The following is a 16780-nucleotide window of genomic DNA, read 5'->3' as shown; positions in this document are numbered from 1 at the left end:
TGAGGAGATAAATAACTTGTGCTACCCAAACAATAAGGAAACTAAACACCATCTTATATAAACCACAAAATATGGTTGCTACAAATAGCCTGATTCATTATAAAATTAAGACATACAATATGTAGTACCATGCAAAAATTTAAGTAGATTAGGGGAAAAATAAGCATTTACATCATTATCATCACAAAAGATTTTCTTTAATTTGAAGAAAGGAATATTACTGAATAAAAGAAATAAAAACCAACTAGTGCCAAAACAAAATGGACTCAGTTCCAAAAACTCCATATGGAAGTATAAAGCAATGCAAGTCCTCATACTTGCCAGAAAAAGACCATCGTCCATGACTTTAAAACCAAATTGGTTGTAAAATTCTCCAAAAGTAACAAGAATTGTGTTTCGTTGTAAAAGAAAAGGGAAAATGAAAAGATTTCCTAGCAGCTATCAAGAAAAGAAAAGATTTCCTAGGAAAATGACATTGAGCAGGAAAAGGATCATTTTCCTATTTACCTTGTTGTCTGGTTCAACTAAAAAGCAATGTTTTGAACCCACTACTGACTTGGCCAGTTAAACCGTTCAAACCATCACCCAGCCTTGATTTCGGGTCTGGTTCTTTTGAAACCCACTGTTTGGTCAAAAAGTTGACTTCGTCAAAAACCATCTGACATGGGCAGTTTAACCATTGACCCGTTCAACCAGGTCATGGGTTGCACACTCAATGTATGTGCAAACTTCCAGATGCCATAACTTTGCACTCCGATGTCTGATTGGGATGGTCTTTTTTTATTTTGAGTAAATTTTCGAGATTCATACATCCCAAGGCACCAAAAGCACATAGCCCCACTATTTTCGCCAAAAGAAAAAAAAAATTGGGCCTCATATTGCAATTTTTAACATTTTTTACAAATAAAAAATAAAAAACTGAATTAAAAATATAAGTTAAACATAAAATAATATTTATATATACATATATTACATATCGAAAATAATTATATGTTTTTAATGATAAAATACATATTTATACACATACACACACACACACACACATATATATATATATATGGCCCATGACCCGGAGGCAAAAGCAGGTCAGCCTCTAGGTCTGTTTTTAAAACATTGCTTAAAAGAACAAATCTGAATAGTTGAAACATATGGGTGTTGCAAGATTTCAATCAAGGGGCAACACTTTATTTGGATAATGACTTTCAGGAAATTAATAATACTAACATCTTGAAACATGTTTTAGGTCAGTGTGTTAAAAGGCACGCTTAAGCACACAGGCGAGGTACATTTCATGGGTTTGTGCCTAGGCTAGGCATGCAACTGGTGCACCATGCACCTCATTAAGTGTGGGGCTTTGTTTAAATTTGTGCCTTTTGTGCTTTTTAAGCATGGAACCCCCGAACCTGCAACCACGCTCATTGAGGCAAAAGCACAAAAAAGTCTATGTTAGGCTCTTACCGGTACATAAAAAAAAATGGTTTTGCTAATATTTCCCATTCATTTTTCTTAATATAAGACAACTTTTAAGAGACAAAGAACTATAATTAAAATTATAAAACCATTTAATGTATAGGTTAAGAATGTAAGACCCTTATATGGGTTTGTTTCGGCTTCCCTCAAGGGACTTGGTACAAAGCAGCTTACATAATTAGAGTAATTAAGAAAGAAACAAAAAAGATTGAAAGTTTCATGTACTAGCAATGTTGAGTGATTGAATATGTTTTATATGTTATTTTAATATTTGTTTTGTTTCATTCTGCAAAATTTTCTGCTTTTTTTGCATCTTTTGTACTTCTTTTAAAATTTTGCACCTTGTTACAAAAAGGTGCATGCCTCGCCTTGCACCTCAGGCACAACAAGGTCCTTGGGCTTTTAAAACACTATACCATGAACTAGCATTTTTGCTCAAGTTGTACATTTTCAGGCAACAAAATGGACCTAGCATGCAGAATCAATGGAAAGATTTGCTTATCCCAAATACTTATATTATATAGGAGCTTCCAAAGTAAAAATACAGCATAATTAAACAGCCCTGAAATCTTGATCCATGTACATCATATAGGGTACAAAAAAACAGAACACACACAAATTTAGAAGAGCAAGCCATGGTCAGCCAAAGTACAAGCAAATCCAGCACCTACTAATTCTACCTAAATCCTACCAAGTGCTAACACAATTTCATATAGAACAAACTAGTCATGTATGTTGCATGCTTTTCAAGAAAAAGATAGCAACTATAGAATCCTTTATATTAGAAATGTATAAACAATAACAACAACATTACTTTTATAACTGTATGTGGAACATAGAAACACAATTAGGGATTCAAACAGTATCCAATTGTCCAAATTCACATTCAATTTGATCCCAAATATATATATATATATACACACACAAACATTTAAAATTTATATTGTATCTGATGATGTGCGATCTGACAGCTCCCTACTGGCGGACAACTCAGAGGTTAGATTGATGAGGTCGCATGTTCAAGCTGCAAGAAAACGGTATCAAAGTGTGGCTTGCTTTACTCGGGGTGGGCAGAGCGATAGAGCTATGAGAACTAAGTTGCGCATGTACCTCTTGAAGTTGGAAATGAGACCTTTATATAGGCGTTGTTTGGCGTGGGCTTCACTCACCACGTTCGAGGTCTTCAAGAAGATGTGGTTGACTGGTCTGAAGTCCTCCGAGGTAGTTTTGCATGCAGACTAGGCTTTTGTGCCTTCCTCTAGAACATTCGGTATGGGTGCTGCCTTCCGGGAGACCCGAGAGTAACCATTTGCATGCTGAGGAGGTCGACGAGCACATCTCGCAGGTCACCACTTAGACCTCAATCGGGTCGGCAAGTTCTCGAGGAGGTCACTCATGCCACCGACGAAGTACCATAGGTCGACCCTAGACGAGGTGCTGCTAGCCGCCCTGTTGAGGTGCCCAAGTTGTGTATGAGGTTGCCACTCGAGTCTTCGTTAGGTCAACAGAGGTAGGTTGCCAGTTGGGTCTCCATCAAGTCGATGGAGGTAGGTCACTAGGTGGGTCTCCATCAGGTTGACAAAGGTAGGTCACTAGATGGGTCTCCATCAAGTTCGCGGAGGTAGGTCGCCAGCTAGGTCTCCATCAGGTCAGCAGAGGTAGGTCGCCAACTGGGTCTCCATCAGGTCGGCAGAGGTAAGTCGCCAACTGGGTCTCTATCAAGTTGGCAAAGGTAGGTCGCCAACTGGGTCTCCATTAGGTCGACGGAGGTAAGTCGCCAGTCGAATCTCTGTCAGGTCGATAGAGGTAGGTTGCCAGTTGGGTCTCCATCATGTTGGTGGAGATAAGTTGCTAGCTAGGTCTCCATCAGGTTCGCGGAGGTAGGTCGCCAGCTAGGTCTCCATCAGGTCAGTAGAGGTAGGTCGCCAACTGGGTCTCCATCAGGTCGGCGGAGGTAAGTCACCAACTAGGTCTCTATCAAGTTGGAAAAGGTAGGTCACCAACTGGGTCTCCATTAGGTCGACGGAGGTAAGTCGTCAGTCGGATCTCTGTCAGGTCGATAGAGATAGGTTGCCAGTTGGGTCTCCATCATGTTGGTGGAGATAAGTTGCTAGCTAGGTCTCCATCAGGTCGACGGAGGTTGGTCACTAGCTGGGTCTCCGTCAAGTCGGCGGAGGTATAGGCAGGTTGACCACCACATCATGCATGTTTCTACTTGGACCTCAATCGGGTTGGTGACACCTTGGCAGGTGGTCTACCTTCGTGCTAAGGTCTCAAGCTTGGTCCTAAGGTGGTCGTCCCAATCCTAACAAGGTTTCTACAAGTCGGTGTCGGCCATGGCGAGGTGGTGATGAAGCGCCCTCAGGGTGTGCGAGGCGCATCCGACATGGTTCCGAGTAGGTCTTCATCATTTTGGATAAGGAAAGTCATCGCCTATGTGGTGTCGGGGTGTCATGCAACGATTCTGGGATCGCCATATGGCGCACTGTCACTAGAGGGCCAAATCTGCCCTCATCAATATCTATTAGTAAAGTTAATTTGAATATTGTGTTTTTCTAAATTTTCATAGGTTCAAGTTTCATATAAGAAATGTTCAATTAATTTTGTTCATAAAATATAATATCAGTCATTTTGAGCTCATTTTATTAATATTATATGATACTTTGATCATTTGTAGTTTAATTTATTTATACTATTCAATATTCGATTGCAATCTGAATTTGATTTGAATCCAATATAAATCTGATGGATAAGATTCAATTTGAATTTGAATATAAACAAATCAAATTTGGGTCTGCTTATATCAGATCTGATCCGATCCATTTGCAGCCCTAAACATAGGCAACTAACACATCAATGTATGCCTTTACACACAGGCACATTGATTTTGGTAACCTTTCTAGTTCCTACCATACAAGACATATCCAAGAAGTGTCACTTATAATGCATTGGATTTTATTTCATGCTTAATATATTCCATATTACATCAGCTAAATGTCTAAAAAGTGTATTGTGCATTATATAAAGGGTCACCTTTAAGTTCAACTTTTATTGTTTAAGTTCAATTGTGAAATATGTTCTATATAGGAAAGATGAGAAATTGAGGAAAACAGCTCTCTCTATAATAAAAACAAAGAATTTTATCTTATTTCAACCACTATAGTTTTGTGTTAGCTCATGATATTCAAGTCATGATGAATATGAGAGAAAAAACCATTATCGAATTCCTTATTAATTCCTTAAGGTGATAGATGGTATTGAAAAATCTCTTATGTTCATCACACCTCCCCTCTATCGAATTAACAGAACCAGGTCTCTTTAACCACCGAGCTTGCAAGATTAATTCATGAAAACTCCAGGCCCTGGGAAGACGGCTCTAATGTCCAGAAAAATTGTTTTGAGATATCTTGTAGAATTAGAAGCAATGGATCTACCCAAAGACACTGGATGAATTTCTCATTTACAAAAAAAAAAAAAGGAAAGAAAGAGATATCTTATAGAATTAGTAACTATAATATACAATCTACAACTTGGTATAGATTGAAATTACAAAATTTTTCACCTGGCAATTAACTGTAACTAAAAGCAACCAAAGGGTGTTCTGCTTTGCATCAACAGTTAAATAATTAGACAAATTGAGTGCCTAAAACTTGAATTCACTACAAGAAAATAGAGAGGAGCATCTTTCGAAATCGAACACTAACTATGAAAAATGTCAGAATTGTTAGAAGTAGTTAACAGGGGCAGTATTGTCATTTTCATGTTATTCTTTCTCTTTTATATCTGCTGGAATTTTCCTAAAGGTATTGTAGTCATTTCAGCCTTAATAGAATGTTAATACAACCTGGGTCGACAGTAAGGAAAAAAAGAACAGATTTCTCCTTGTCTTCCCTCTTTTCTTCTCTTATCCTTCTCTTTCCCTTCCCTTTCTCTTTCTTTCCTCTATCCTTCTCTTCACTTTTTCCTCACTTTATTAAAGTTGGAACAAAAAATATACCTAAATTATCATTTAATGTAAATTAGAAGTTTAGAACAATGTGTTGAAGTCAAGTTATATGAAATGATGAAAAAGATGGTTTGGGATTGGCGGTAAATGAACAATCATCTGCTATTGATGCATATAAATTAATTCAACAATGAGAAAATTAAAGTTAATTGACAGGCATCTGAAAAGATTAAAAAATGATATATTCCACAGACCTGCAACTTTTCCTGATGAAGAATTTCTGCCTTTTGTACTTCTAACTGTTTAACCAGATTAGTGAGTCTGCCAACCTTTTCCTTTAACTCTCGTATTACATCATCCTTCTCTCTACAGTCTACTTCTTTATCTCGCAATTGACACCTAATAATATAAAAGGAACAATGAAGCAATTATAGAAGCTCTCAAGGTCCTACTTTAACACAATCTTCATTCTCACCAGTTGCTAATCAGTTTCAACTCTCACATCATGAAATAACAAAGTAAGCTTTTCAAGTTGCATCATGAAAAAGAGGAAAACCAGATGTCTAACGCAAATTGAAAATAAACATATAGACATATCTTTAATTTAATAGAAAATAGACACATCTTTAATTTAATAAAAACTTGCTAGTTTCCCAACTGAACTAAGTATTCTTTTTCTTTTGGCTCGGACCATGTTAATAAGGCTGTGCCAAAATCGTTGGGCTTGATGAGGCTAACAAAAAAAAAACAAGTGAGTGAAATTACCCACTTGGAGTAACCAAATCAAGAAAGGTTATCTTCATCTCACAAAAGAAGTAAAGTTTAGATCTATTGAAATATACATGAAAACTGGGATCCCAGCCTTAATTGTTAGAAAATAGATAGAAGTCTTGGAGGCTTGTTGGCAATCTTCTCTATTTATCCTTGACCAGGCCTGACATAGCTTGTATTGTGGGTATAAAATTATAAATAATTGCTATATGCATCCTCCCAAGATCCATTATCTAGAAGTTGTTGAGAGAGTTCTCAAATACTTAAAATCTTCTCCAGACAAAGGATTTTTGTTTTCAAATCATGGTTATATTCAAGTGAAAAAATATACCAATGCCAATTGTTTTCATGAACTAGATTACAAGCAATCCTTAGTAGAAATCTTTCAAAAAGAGTAAGAAGTAAATTTGTTATTGTGCATTCGATTGTTAAATCAACACAAGCAATAGCCCATAGTGTATCTGAGTTGTTATTGGGAAAACTTCGCATATTTGTGAATGGTCATACAAGGTGTACTGTGATAATAAAGCAGACATAAATGTAGCCATGACCAAGCTCACCATGATAGGGCCAAACATATTGAGGCTAATAGACATTTCACAAAGAAAGAGTTGCTTACCAAAAAAACATGCCTACCATTTGTAAACCTGAAGACCAACTTGCTGATTTTCTAATTAAGGATATTGTCAGAGCTAAGTTTCAATGTATTTCGGGCAAGTTGAGCATGATCAACATCTATGCTCCATTGATGGGTCAATTGATCTGGCAAATTCTTTTCCAAAAACCTATGTTCCCTCTCCTTACTTTCTTCTTCTCCAATTTATGGGATTTAACAAACGGAAAAGTATGGAAGGCCCAATGCAGACTCCTGATTTTCACTGCAGAGCTATAAACATTCAAAATGGCAACAACCCACACTATATGCACCAATGCCCGCCCGTGAATTGGCATCAATTCCAAGCTGGCACCTACCCCAACAGTAGTTTGAGCCTACAAATTTTGACCCTAGGCTGAATCGTCATTCTCCCTCTAACAAAGCCTTATTTTCTAGTTATAACAAGATTACAAGAAAGACACCAACATGCAACAAGGAAAATGTCTACTACTAGGTAAGACGATCTAATTGCAAATAATAGGTCATAAATCAAGAAAAAAAGAACAATCATATCAAAACTTCTCTTCAGATTAGATCAGTTATAAGTAAATAGATAAATACCTTGAAGAAGATGCTAAGTTGAACAGATGATTCATTACATTTTTGGTTGCACCAGGAGACATTGTCTGAGAGCAGTCACTGTAATGGTTGCCATTTTCACAAAACAAATTTTTTTTAGACAAGAATATAATCAAGACCACTTAATGTAGAAGCAAATAAGTTTACAACCATAGTTTTCAAGGCGCCAAGGCGAGGCTAGGCGACAGGGGGGTGCCTTGTTGCCTAGGTGATGGATTTTTTTAAGCAAAAACATGTATCCTATGGTAGTTCCCTAGGTTCCATAATCATATTTCCTTAATAAATATCTATAATTTTCATAAGTATAAACTTCAAGTTAAAGTATAGAAAATCAACAAATTCCAACATATTCATGAGAAGAAAAAGAAGAAAGAAAAGAAAATTAAACACACAAAATTAGTATATAAGAAATAATAAAAGGTGGAAGAAGAAGAAGAAGAAGAAGAAATTAGTATATGAAAACACAAAATTAGTAAAGAAAAATAAGAAAATATGTTGATTGGACAACATTTTATGTTCTTCCTTGCTTATTGATTCAGGTTTTGAAGTCTTTGAGGGTTCAATATAGCATTTAGCAATGTTTGTGTTGATTAAACTCTAACAAATAAGAAAATAATAAAAAGAAATTAGTATATAAACACACAAAATGAATATTTTAGTTTAAAAATGTCTATTTTATAATTATAACCTCAAAAAATTAAGAATATAAAAGTTTTTTATAACATGCTATAGAAAACTACTTGGCGATTAGGCGAGGTGAGCCTCCAAGGGCGTCTTGTCGCCTAGGTGCCGCCTTGACAACCATGTTTACAACCAAGCACACTATACAAAGCACAGAAAGGCAACTCACCTCATATTTTTCTGTTTCAGAAATTCCGCTTCTTCCTTTAGCTTTGCTACTTCCTTTGCCATGGCAGCTCTCCTAATAGCATAATAGAAATTAAATTATAAAAACTTACATCCTGAAGGCAATTGACAACAAGCAAACAACCAGAATTTTAGAAGAAATTTATGCAACTTCTCTATCAACAAAACAATATGTATTAACTAAAAAACGAGTGCTCTAGAACTTTTTTGTTGTCAACATGCATAAGCATTCAATTATTTTATATCTACAGCCCTTGGCATCATTTTTCAATGATTTGGTAAGGTTTGATGAAAATACGAATAACTAAATAAGGGGCATGAAGAAATAGTATCCAACTAGTCCAACTTTAAATTGGAGGAGAGTGAGGTGCATATTAGAGAATGCATAAGCACAAACAAATTTTCATTTATCCATTCAAGAGGTAAAGTTGGTAGTGTACAAAGTGGTTTATGCTTCTGTTAAGCATATATGTTTGGTTTGTTTGAGTTCCTGGTAAATATTAAATTCAGGACTTACACTTCCATTTGTCGCTCATATTCTGAACGGACTTCGTGGACTCGCACAATGACTTCTACCTCATGTTCAACTGCTTGCATCAATGCCTTCTCCTTGAATTTAAATATATATATATATATATATATATATATATATATGCATGTTAGCATGTTAACAAACAATGCATGACTTCAAGAAGAGAATAAAAAAAATCCATGTATAAAAGTACATTATTTTCCCATGCAACTATCAAAACAAAGTGAATACCAAATCAGGTATTCTCATTGAATTCCCCTTCCCCCTTCTTCATTACTGATGGAGCGCGATCCGGCTGGTCTTAGCTGTCCGCTGCCTTGCTTCCGAATGGGGGTAGCAGGGAACCTGAAAACGGAGGAGATGGGAAAGCTTCGAGGGGAACCCGGTGTAGAGGCTCCGAAGCTCAAGTTAGAATCCTTCAAAAGCAAGGTAGTACCAGATAGCGCAAAGTTTGCATACCTCCGTTGTCGGGGGGCAGGGGGCTCTTATAGTCACTTCGTGTACTCGTCCCGAGGCCCTTGTCAGATCGGGTATGATTACCCTTGTGCTTGTCAATTCGGCCATCGTCCTTTCTGCTGAGATAGAACCGTCACTGCCTAACCGTCTAACTGGAGATGGCGGTGTTAGTGGCGGTGGCAGGTGGCCATTTAAAGTGCTGCTGCCAAACGTCAGATCCCAAGTCAGTCAGGCGTGGTGCCCTCGGGCACGGACTTCCCTAGTGTCAGGCATGGTACGACTTGTTTGGTTTTGGTGCCCAGAAGGTGATGCGAAGTGCTGAGCGAGGTGGTCTTGAGCTCGGAGGTATCTATAGGGTAGGTCAGTTTCGGCGAGGTGTATCCCGAACTGTTACAAGGTCGGTCAGCTCGGCGAAGTGTATCCCGAGCTGTTACCAGGTGGGTCAGTTCGGCGAAGTGTATCCCGAGCTGTTACAAGGTGGCAGTTTCAGCGAAGTGTATCCCGAACTGTTACAAGGTGGGTCAGTTCGACGAAGTGTATCCCGAGCTGTTAACAGGTGGGTCAGTTCGGCGAAGTGTATCCCGAGCTGTTACAAGGTGGCAGTTTCGGCGAAGTGTATCCCGAGCTGTTACAAGGTGGCAGTTTCGGAAAAGTGTATCCCGAGCTGTTACAAGGGTCAGTTCGGCGAAGTGTATCCCGAGCTGTTACAAGGGTAAGTTCGGCGAAGTGTGTCCCCTTGTTCCCGCCTAGGCTTGGACCCTTTTGCCGAGCTGTTGTTTCTGCCAAGTGTCACATAATAGAGAGGTCGGGCCAAATCTTCCTTCATCAATTGCCCCCCACTCCTTGCGCCGGGGGTCTTGCCATGGTGCGGGGAGTTTTCGCGAGGTAGCTGGTGGATTTGTCCCGTCCTTCAAACCTTCACTATACGATACGCTTTTGCTAGGGTTCTTTCAGTTTCTGAGAAGGCTGGAAACGTGCTTACTCAAGAACGCTGGTGGTTGTGACCGTGCGTCTTAAATTTCAAACCAATTCGCGCTGCTGGGACGTGACAGCGAGTCATTTCAAAAAGGCACACCACTGCTGTACGTGCGTGGTCGACTGTCAGGGAGACGTGCGGCGCGTCAGTTTCGAAAAGACGCGTGTCGAAGCGACATCGGTTTCAAAAAGATGCGCTGACGTTTTGCTTTTTTCGGAAAGACGTGCGCCAATCACGTCTCGACCTTAAGGGTTGTGCGGTCGGTAAGAACGTGGGCCGTCGGATCATCTTCGGTCTGCATGGTCGATTCTTGGTTACTGTAGCTATAAATAGTGGGGGACCCCGGTTGTTGTCACTTCTGCGGTTTGTCTACTGTGTTCGCGTCCAACCTTTCAGCTCGCGTCCAAGTCTTTTCCAGCTCGCGTCAAGGCTGGTTATACAGTTCACGGTTCTTTGGTTTTTCTTCAATCTTTCCGGTGAGTACTTTCTTGAATTCGTCTTTTCCCCAATGTCTAGCTTTGATAGCTCAGACAATTCTTCGAGTAGGGCCGATGTAGGTTCCACCAACCGAGCCGTGTCCCCAGACTGCCTCAGTGATCCTGAGGTGGAGTTTGAGGACTACGAACCAGTAGGTCGAGTCGCTTCGGGCAGTTTGGCGTCTACCTCCCACCGAGGTCGGATGCTAGACTGGTTTGGCCCTTCGACCATGACGCCAGAGGGGCTTTAATCCATACTTTTGTCTTACAATCTTCCTGGGGGGTACACATATTTTATTCCTTCGGGTAGCTTTCCTTGGGAACACGGTCCTGACGAGATCATGATTTTTCGAGAGCAGCTTGCTGCAGGGTTGCGACTTCCTTTCCATCCCCTTCTCGTCGAAGTCATAAACCACTTCGGTGTCACCATTGGCCAGCTTCATCCGAACTCTATTCGGAACCTGGTGGGGACAATTTCCCTTTTTTGCGAGCAGAACTTTCCCTTAGACTTGGAGATATTCTCCTCTATCTTGATGCTCAAGAGACAGGCAGGTTCTCTTCCTGGGGGGAGACGGGCGTATTACCTTTCTCCTCGCCCGGGTTTCAAGCTTCTGCACGATCTTCCTAATAAGGTCCCGGCTTGGAAGCGGGACTACTTCGGCTTGCGAAGTGCACAAGGATGGCCCTTTCAGACCGGGTGGGGTGAGGCCGCTCCCGATTTGGGCGTAACTCTTGACAAAGAGACGATGAAGGGTCTCCGGCAATGGGCACGACAAGGCTTAAAGTGCCACCACTACTTAACGGAGGCCAAGCTTATTGCAGCCGGCCTGAGTTCGGGTAGGTTTCTAGCTATGCGGTTTCTCGTTTGCTTTGTTCTCTTTTTTTTTTTTTTGATGTCGAACTCGTTTCTGTAGGTGTGATGGATGCGGCGAGAACTCGTGGGGGGCGTTTGTTCCAAGGTATGAAGAGGAGGAAACGGGTCGCCAAGCGAACTCGTACTGAGCTGCCCCTGGATGAGGAGCCCCAAGCCCCAGACCATACGCCAGAGGATCTGCCCAAGGAGCCCGAAGTGACTCCACCGGTGCACGAGACTGTTGGGGTGCCTTACGCTGAAACCACTCATACGGGCTCTCCTACGTACTCAAGTGCTCCTGCTCACTCCGGGTCTGCTCATACGCGGGCTGGGCCCTCAGGCTCGGGAGCTCAAGGGGAGTTTAGGAGCGTGTTGACGCCGAACTACACTCTTCAGAAGAGTAGGGACGCTACTTTCCCCGAGGAGGTCGCGGCGTGGACCGATCTTCCCTTGAATCAGGTCGCTTGCCGCGCCATAACACATGCCATGGTGGTAAGTTAGATTCTGCCTTCCTTTTTTATTCTATTGCTTCTGCTGTCATTTGCTCACTTGTTTCTTTTGGTAGGTGAATTCTTCGATTCATGCCTTGGCGGCCCAAGTGGAGAGGAGCTCGCGACAGGCACGAGCTGCTGAGGCTGCCACTCATGCTGCTGAAGAAGTCTTCCGTGCTGCAGAGGCAAATACCCGGGCTGTTGAGGCGGCTGCTTATGCTGCTGAAGAGGTTGCTCGCGTCGCGATGGCCAGACAGGCGAGGTCTCAGCGTGACGCCGAGGCCATGGGGGTAGTTGTCAAGTATATGGCGGACTTGAAGTTGGATTTGCAGCATCAAGTCGAGTATCTTCAGGAGGACATCAGGGAGAGAACACATATTTTTTCCCAAGGCATTAAAGACGCCAAGAAGAAGGCAGTTGAAGACTACATTGCCTCCCCGCGTTTTGACGGTCTGATGGTGGACTCTTACAGGAGGGGGTTCAAGTTGAGCCGGTGGATGATCCGGAATACATACCCCGACCTCGATGTAAGTGCCATAACCACTTCGCGTATAACTCAGGAGATGGCCAATGCTGCCGATGGCGAGCCAGACTCTGAAGGAGAGGCAGGGCCTTCGGGTGTTGTTGAAGTGCCTTCCGATGGTGAAGAAGTGGCTCCGGGCATGTAAATTTTTTTTTTGCCAATGTATTGTTTCTTGCAATGGAGTGTCTTTTTCCCCTTGCTCATCTTTCCCGAGCTATTTCTTTGCCGGGTTTTTAAATTTCCGTGGTCTTTTATGCCGCGAACTGATTTTTTGCCGAGATGATAATGTGCTATCTACGCTGAAGTTCCTCGGTCTTTTATGCCGCGAACTGATTTATAGGTAGTATCGCCTCAAGTTCACGATGTTCCACATTCGGGGTACTCGTTTGCCTTCCAAGGTTTCGAGTTCGTATGCGCCCTCGAGCGCTGTTTTTACTTTATAGGGCCCTTCCCAATTAGGTCCAAGCTTGCCGATGCCGGGTTCGGGCACCATAATCATACGGAGGACCAGGTCTCCGACTCGGAAGCTTCGTTGCTTTACTTTGGTATTGTAGTAGCGAGCTACCTACTACTGGTATGCCGCTGTTCGGATGTGTGCGAGGTCCCTTACCTCGTCCAGTAGGTTGAGGTTGGTGCGTAACTCGTCTCTGTTCGTCCGATCGTCGTATGTTTCTAATCGCAACATTGGTATTTCGATTTCCGCTGGGATCACTGCTTTAGTGCCGTAGGTGAGGTTGAAGGGGGTTTCTCCCGTGGCTGCTTTTTCGATCGTTCGGTGAGCCCATAAGACACTTGGTAGCTCTTCGGCCCACAATCCCTTAGCTCGATCCAGACGTGCTTTCAGTCCGCGCAGGATAGCTCTGTTCATTACTTCCGTTTGACCGTTCACCTGCGGGTGCGCGACTAACGTGAAACTTTGCCGAATCCCCATGTTCTGGCACCACTCTTGGAACTTGATATCCTCGAACTGTTTGCCGTTGTCAGAGATTAGAACCCGAGGTAACCCGAACCGACATACTATGTTCTTCCAAAAGAAGTTCTGTATGTTTCGACTCGTAACAGTTGCCAGAGGTTCGATTTTTATCCACTTCGTAAAATAATCTACCGCAACAACTAAGAATTTTCTTCCGCCTGTTGCTGGTGGGAATGGCCCTAGGAGGTCGATGCCCCATTGTGCAAAGGACCACATGCTGGCGAGGTATTTGAGGTCGGAGGCAGGTTGATGGTGGATTTTAGCGTGCTTCTGACACTTGTCGCATTTTCTGACGAGCTCGATAGCTTCTGCCTTCATCGTTGGCCAGTAGTATCCTTGTCGAAGTGCCTTTTGGGCGAGTGCTCTGCCCCCCAAGTGTCCGCCGCACAGGCCTTCATGAGTGTCGCGGAGTACGAACTCGGATTCGGTAGGTCGCAGGCACCGCAAATAGGGGAGCGTGTACGACCGTTGGTATAACCGTTCGTCTATTATGACGTATTTGGCCGCCTGGCGCTGCACCCTCTTGGCCGCATTGCGTTCTGCAGGGAGGGTTCCGTCTATCAGGAAGCTCGCGAGTGGATCGATCCAGCTCGGCTCTGCTTCTAAGACGGGAGCGACCTCCTCTGTCCCCCCGTGAATACTAGGCCGAGGTAAGTCCTTTATGTACACAGTTCTCATATTGTTGTGACTCGTACTGGCTAACCGGGATAGGGCGTCGGCCTTAGTGTTTTTTGACCTCGGGATTTGCCTGATGATGTGTGACCGGAAGTTGAGCAGGGCTTCTTTTACTTTGGCCAAATATGCGATCATGGAGAGATCGCGTGCTTCGTATTCGCCGGTAACTTGGTTTACCACGAGCTGAGAATCGCTGCAGATGACCAAGTGTTTTGCCTTAACCTTTAACGCTAGGTCTAGCCCGGCGATCAGTGCTTCATACTCTGCCTCATTGTTGGATGCCGCGAACTCAAAGCGTAGTGCGTATTCTACTTTTGTGCCGCTCGGGCCGCACAAGACTTTTCCAGCTTCGCTGCCTTGCCGGTTCGAGGAACCATCCACGTGAAGGATCCAGGGCTCCTCATCCCAATTCGCTCTTCGCCTGACTAGGAGAGATGCCACACTGGCTGCTACTTCACGGGGATCGGACTCTATGGTCTCAGGAGCTCCGGGTTCGCCACAACTGGGGACCTCGGGCTCGACCTATGGGGCTTCGTGGCTGAAAGTGCACTCGGCGATAAAATCTGCCAAAGCTTGGGCCTTGATAGCGATTCTCGGTTTGTACTGGAGGTCGTACTCGCTGAGTTCGATGGCCCATTTCGTCAGTCGACCAGAGACTTTGGGTTTGAGTAAAACTTGTCTAAGAGGTTTGTCAGTTAGGACGATGACGGTGTGAGCCTGGAAGTATGGGCGGAGTTTCCGAGCTGCTATTACTAGGGCGTATGCTAGTTTTTCTATCTCCAGGTACCTTGCCTTTGCTCCCTGCAAAATTTTACTAACATAATATATGGGTCGTTGGACCCGGTTTGTTTCCTTTATTAGTACCGAACTGATTGCCTCGTCGCTCACCTAGACGTACAGTTCTAAGACCTCGCCCACCTCGGGCCGGGCTAAGGTTGGCACACTAGTGAGGTAACCTTTTAGTTCGTCGAACGCGAACTGGCAGTCCTGGGTTCACTCGAACCCTTTGCCTTTGACTGCCTTGAAGAAGGGTAGGCAGCGGTCTGCTGACTTAGACAAGAAGCAGCTTAGAGCGGCTATGCGGCCGTTTAGCCTCTGAACCTCTTTTACTTTCCGAGGTGGTTTCATATCTAGAATGGCTTTTATTTTGTCCGGGTTGGCCTCAATACCGCGTCAATTGACAATGTAGCCTAGGAATTTGCCCGAGGTGACGCCGAAGACACACTTGTTGGGATTCAACTTCATGCTAAACTGACGCAGGATTTGGAAAACAGAATCTAAGTCTTGTATTAACTCTTGTGAAAACTGAGTCTTGACGACCATGTCGTCTACATAGCACTCTATCTTCGTACCAATCAGGGGCCGAAATAGCTTATTTACAAGTCTTTGGAAAGTTGCCCCGGCATTTTTTAGTCCGAAGGGCATGACTTTGTAGCAATACAGGCCGAACTCGGTTATGAAGCTGGTTTTTTCCTCATCGGACGGGTCCATCCTAACTTGGTTGTAGCCCGAGTAGGCATCCAGGAAGCTTAGCAACTCGTTTCCCGAGGTCCCGTCCACTAGGCGGTCAATTCTGGGGAGGGGGAAGCAATCTTTCGGGCAAGCTCAGTTCAGGTCGGTATAGTCGACGCACATGCGCCACTTGCCGCTTGCCTTTTTTACCAACACCGGGTTGGCCACCCAGCTCGGGTAGTGGACTTCCCTTATGAAGTTTGCTACGAGGAGCTTCTCGACCTCCTCGTCGACTGCTCTCCAGCGTTCTGGGGCTAAGTTGCGTTTCTTCTGTCTAACGGGTCTGACAGTTCGGCTCGTAGGGGGTCTTCGATGGAAGCTCTAATGCTTAGTGTGCGAGCTGGGTCCGTAGCTGAAGTCGGGATTGCGACTGTTTCCTCCGTGGGCGAAGCTCGCTCCTCACCTTGCTCCGCCGGCCGCTCCAGTTCGAGGTCATCGGCCGCCTTGGTTTTTCCCTTCAGGGCGGCAACGTAGCACTTGCGGGACTCGAGCTGGTCGCCCTGCGCTACCCCTATACCGAAGTCCGTAGGGAACTTCATGGCCAAATAGTAGGTGGAGACCGCCGCCCGTAGGATATGCGTGATCGGCCGCGACTACCAGGAAATCATGGTTGAGTCTGACCGCACAAGGCCATGTGCTGACTTCCACAGGGACAGTTACTTTTTCGAGGGGCCTGACTTCCTCTCCGCTGAAACCTACCAGGGGAGTGTTCACGGGCTTCAGCTCGCTCCTCTATAACTGTAGCTGGTCAAATGCTGATTTGAAGAGGATGTCCGCTGAGCTGCCCGAATCTACGAGTACGCGCCTGACCTCGAAGTCGCTGATCCTTAGCTTAATGACAAGCGCGTCATCATGGGGGTAGTGGACTCCTCGCGCGTCGTCCTCCGTGAAAAAGATTGGTTCTTCGGTCTTTGGTCTCTTTGGGGGGTTCCGTTCTTCGAGGGCCGCTTTGCGAACTGAAGTCCGGGCTGCTGCCGAGGTACACCCCGCTACCACCGAACCTCCCACTATTACATGGATGGTTC

General features: G+C 43.7%; 1 pseudogene; it reads right to left on the bottom strand.

Annotated features, from left to right (window-relative positions):
• Positions 1–16780, bottom strand: part of LOC148850666 (kinesin-like protein KIN-4C) — a 45785-nt pseudogene that overhangs the window by 8309 nt on the left and 20696 nt on the right.

The sequence above is a fragment of the Nelumbo lutea genome, chromosome 5 (assembly GCF_056320005.1).
Source record: "Nelumbo lutea isolate HS-2025 chromosome 5, American lotus-T2T, whole genome shotgun sequence".
Taxonomy (NCBI): domain Eukaryota; kingdom Viridiplantae; phylum Streptophyta; class Magnoliopsida; order Proteales; family Nelumbonaceae; genus Nelumbo; species Nelumbo lutea.
The sequence above is the reverse complement of the archived record's forward strand: the minus strand, read 5'-3'. Positions and strand labels throughout refer to the sequence as shown.